The 4944-nt window shown below is 36.8% G+C and overlaps 1 pseudogene; it reads left to right on the top strand.

Moving 5' to 3' along the window:
* Positions 1-994: 994 nt before the first annotated feature.
* On the top strand, positions 995-1651 carry LOC115231826 (annotated as a pseudogene).
* The last annotated feature ends 3293 nt before the right edge of the window (positions 1652-4944 follow it).

Genomic DNA, 4944 nt, shown 5'->3' with positions numbered 1-4944 from the left:
TTAATCAAATATTCAAATTCCACTATTTAACTAACCTAATTATTTATTCGGATATTTCCTTGTTACATTTCTTATCTCTAATCAGTGTTACATCCATCAATCAGAATTAAAGGCAAACTTGCACAAGGGGATTCCAAATTGCCATTAACTTTATTTGTGTGAATTACTTAGACACATCGGAGAAAGGGTCACCCATCCGAGGACTGTTATCTTGCCAAACGAGTCCGACCGCTTAGATCTGATGGGTGTGACCGTTGAGTGACCGTTAGGTTCTCAACTATCTTCTTAGTTATTTATCTACCTACCATCAAATTTTGTTTTTGGAATTTGATTATACAAGTAATAACAATCAGGAAAACTTTAAAAATTAAAGGATTAACATTAAACTCATCATTTTATCAGAAAAGAAAAAGTAAAATAGTAAAGTTAGTATTATTTAATTGATGTTAATCCGACCTTGTCCGCTAGAGGTTAATCTACTCCTTTTAGAGTAGGAAGTAACCAACACCATTTTTTGATCCTCTGTCTCCAAGTTAGTTACGACTCTATTTCCATCATTCTCCATATTAAATAAAAACTAGATGCAATGGATTATCTTAGGAAAACAAAAATTGGAAATCCAAAAAGTTATTAACTAAAGTTCAAACTGCGAATAGAAAGAACAGCCATCAAAACTTCCCCTGAAAAATTGAGTCCCGCAATAAAAATGCAAGATTTTAAACCCCGTCGGTAAAAGCAGAAGTTCTAAAAGTCTTCAATCTATAAGACGAACTAATAGCAGATCATTTCGAAACGATGAAAACCAACCACCAATTTCGAATCGCAATCTCAAAAAAATTAAACGACAAAGAAGTCGTGTATTATTTAATTATTTATGACAAGTTTTAATAAATACATTTAAAACAATTAATAAATATTCACGTGATAGTATCTGAGTTATGGTGGTGCATTTAAGTAACACAAATAGGCAGACATTGAGAATACTCAAACAGAAATGTTGGTCGAGTCCCCCAAGGACACACGTGTAAAGTTGTTTGGTAAATGGGACGTGAATGAAGTAAAAGTGGAGATTCATTTGATGGTTGATTGTGGTGTGTAAACCCAGCCATACATCAAATTATTGGAGACCTTCGTCCCCCACAGTGCAGGCAGATACCAAGTCAAGAAATTCCGGAAGGCGAGTTGCTTCATCGTGGAGCGGTGTGTTTGTTCTCTGATGAGACACGGAAGGAATAACGGAAAGAAGCTCAAAGCCATGAAAATCGTGGAACATGCCTTGGAGATAATCAACCTCCTCCTCAACGAAGTCCAAAATGTGTTTAAAGGATAGAACCCGGTGAAAGTGCTGGTTGTGGCAATCGAGAACTGCGGGCCGAGAGAGGACTCGACGAGGATCGGGAGGAAGGGGAGTGTGAGGAGACAGTCGGTGGACGTGTCCCCTCTCCGCCGAGTGAATCAGGCCATTTATAACATTGCTGTGGGTGCCAGGAAGGCAGCCTTCCGAAGTCAGAAGACAATCGTGGAGTGCTACGCCGATGAGGTCATCAATGCCTACAAGGTCACTCTTCTCACCATCCCCTAGAACACTACCAATTCATATGCTGTCAAACGTAGGGATGAAATTGAACGGGCTGGTAAAAATAATCGATAATTCTTTTTCTTGTTTATTTCTGGGTTGTTGTTGAGAAATATTACTGTCAAAGCTCTAAATATAAGCAGGCATTGATGTTATGTGGGAAATTGTGTGTTAGAGTAAGAGCTATTAATCGACGAAAAAGAAATACTATATTTCTTGCAGTCAAAAAACTGATTGTTGAACGCTCTATTAGTAGAAAATCTAAAAAGAAATAAATGACTATTAAATATGCCTCAATCTCCATAAGCCGAATACTTTGTCAATTGAGAAAATGATTATTTTTTCAAATTGAATGATTTATACAAGCAATAAATTCTTAGTTTAGTCTATTACTGACAAATCAAAGTTAAAAAACATGATGTTTTCTGAATATCGGATAGTACTATTAACAGGTGTCTAAGACTTTCACCACACAGTAAAACAAATTGTGAAAATACTGACGAGGCAAAATATTGACACTACTATTGAACTAAGCAAAAAATATTTCCAGTTTGTGCGCGTGTGAAAAATGGAAGAGCCAATTTTGAAAACTCGCCTTATTAGACAGTGCCTCCAGTAAATAGCAGAAACATTTGTTTTTGCAGAGATGAATAAATATGGAATCATTTTCCATAAAATTTCGTCGGAAATAATAATGTTTGAAGGGTTAACACTACTGTTTATGCTTTCTACTTTAAAGCTGGGAAAACGCTATACAGTAAAGTCTCTCACATTTGCTAAAAATGAGTCTTACTTATTCATTTAATCAAATAACACCATTAACGTCAAAATTTCTAGAGTTGATTAAATAACCTTTGATTATTTGTGGCGGATATTAGAATTAAAAAATGACGGATATCAGAATTTTTCCATTTCAAATATATTTTTGAGGCGGATTATGTGCAGAATAGGCGCTAACAAGCTTCGGTGATCCATAGTGATGGGTCTACGGTTTCAGATATGGTATAGAGTAGGTGTTTTCAACCCGGGGGCGATAATAATTATTATAGGCACTTTTGCGATGCTATGGATCATGACAAAGCTTGTGCAGCACAGGAAACAATACGAGTAATTAGTTTATTCCATTTCCCGCGATCTTGGCGACGTCCCGTAGTGCATCGAGATCGTCCTCGTTCTTCAATTCTCTACCAGCCCTCTTTAGGTCTCTATCCAGCGTACTCGAGAGAGTATTTTTTGGTCGTCCACGGAAACGATGGCCCCCAGCTTCGAAATAGTCCTCCATAGCGGCGTTTTCCGGTGTCCAAATCCATCCTTAGAATGTGTCCAAACAGCCTCCATCTGGATTCGGTAATTTCGATCGAGATTTGTTTGCTTGATGAAACTGTTCTGCTACTCAGCCTTGAATGCCACTTGGAGGCTAGAGTACGTCGGAGGTGATCTCTATGGAAAGAGTCTAGGTTGTCATTGTCTGTAGCGGAAGGTTCCCAAGTTCCGGCGTTATATAGGAGTATAGGCTTCACTAGTGAATTGTATAGTCGTATCCGTGTTTTTATGCTGAGTCTTTTGCGTTTTAGCCAATTTTCCTTTAAGCTGTGTAGTGCACTGTTTGCATGTGTTTTTCGCATAATCACGTCTTGTTCGTCTGTTTGGCATCATTTCCAGTAGACTTTCCAGAGCGTCCCTGTCGGAAGGAATAAAATCCACGTCATCCGCGTATGCCACCACATTGATCTTTCCTTTATAGTATGGTTTTAATTCTCTCAATGCAGCTTCCAGATATATGACAAACAGTATAACGGATCCCCTTGAGGTGTTTCAGATGTTGTTTCAAATGGTTTAGAGCACTTGTCTCGTACCCTGACCGACAGATAGGTTTCTGATAAGAGTGCTCTGATCATCCGGATAGAAGATTCATCAAGGAATCCTGCGAGGACTTCCATTAATTTCTGACAATTAATCGAGTAGCCAAGAATGTATGTCGCATTTTTGAACATTTAAATGGTGGAACAACAGTTTATCGAAGTGGCCGGAGATTAGTTCTGCTAATTCTGCGGAATCTGCAATTCGTCTGTCATTTATGATTAGTGGTTGTCTGTGTTTACGTCCTCGTAATAATCTGATCGCCTCATAATACATTTCAAGACTTCCATGGCCTTGATCTGTATCTCAGCCTCCTTCCTTGACATATAGGACACCACTTCTTGATCTTCTTCTTAATATTCGATCTTTTCCGACCACTTTTTTCTTTGATATGCTTGTCCTCCGTATTTAAATATTGTAGCCAAATAGATATTTTGTTTATTCACAAGAAGAATATCTCAGTTGTTCCATTTGGTGATGTGGTAACCATTTCTGTGTCCATGAGCTGTTTCTCCGCTGCTCCTTTTATTGATTCCTGGATTTGTCCCCCAAGTTTGAAGAATGGTTGGTTTGTTTCCACACTTCCCAAATACGTATCAAGGCATTTCCTATAGTTATCGGCAAGTAATGTTCCTGCCACGTTCCTTATTCCCCTCCCGTGTTTTTCCATGAAGGTTTCTTCGTAATCCCACTTTGGCGTTAAGGTCGCCAGCAATGATAGTTGTTGACGAGTGAACAAGTTCAGAATAAGCTTCAGACAGGCAAGAGTGGAACAAGTCTATCTTAGTAGGGTCATTTTCAATCCATCCACTGTGGAGTGCGTATACGATTATAATGGATAGTAAGCTTTTAGATAGGAAAAGCTTATTCATGCTGATCTGAGGTACACAAATCCGATCATTTATGCTCCAAAAGAGATGAACCATTGGTTTCAATTCCTTCTTTATTACAAATCCTCGGCCAAAGTGTCTGCATTCACTTCGGAATTAGATGAAGTGATAGCCCGACAGTTCCTCTTCTAATCCCCCATGCAGTTTTGTCTCCTGTAAACATCCAACAGAGACTTTGTATCTTTTCTATAACCACTAAGGCGATTTGAGATTATCTTCAATAAATAAAGAAAGAAAAGAGATATACTGTTAAAATTATTAACACATAATTTAAATTTTTAAAATATCAATTCGAATTTTCTGAATTTTTCAAAAAAGCTAAAATTATGAAACAAAAAGAATTGCTCAAATAAATCATAAAATTAGCTATTAACTCATAAAATAAATTTAGTCAATTTCTTTAGAACATTAAAATCATCAAAAACAAGCAAAAACAGTCTCTTATGATTTTCAGGAATGCAATTCAAATTAAATGACCCAAATAAAAAAATATCAATTCGAATTTTCTGAATTCTTCAAAAAAGCTAAAATTATGAAATTAAAAGAATTGCTCAAATAATTCATAAAATTAGCTATTTACTCATAAAATAATTTTAGTACATTACTTTAGAGCAATAA

Source organism: Octopus sinensis, unplaced genomic scaffold (assembly GCF_006345805.1).
Source record: "Octopus sinensis unplaced genomic scaffold, ASM634580v1 Contig18900, whole genome shotgun sequence".
Lineage (NCBI taxonomy): Eukaryota > Metazoa > Mollusca > Cephalopoda > Octopoda > Octopodidae > Octopus > Octopus sinensis.
The sequence above is the reverse complement of the archived record's forward strand: the minus strand, read 5'-3'. Positions and strand labels throughout refer to the sequence as shown.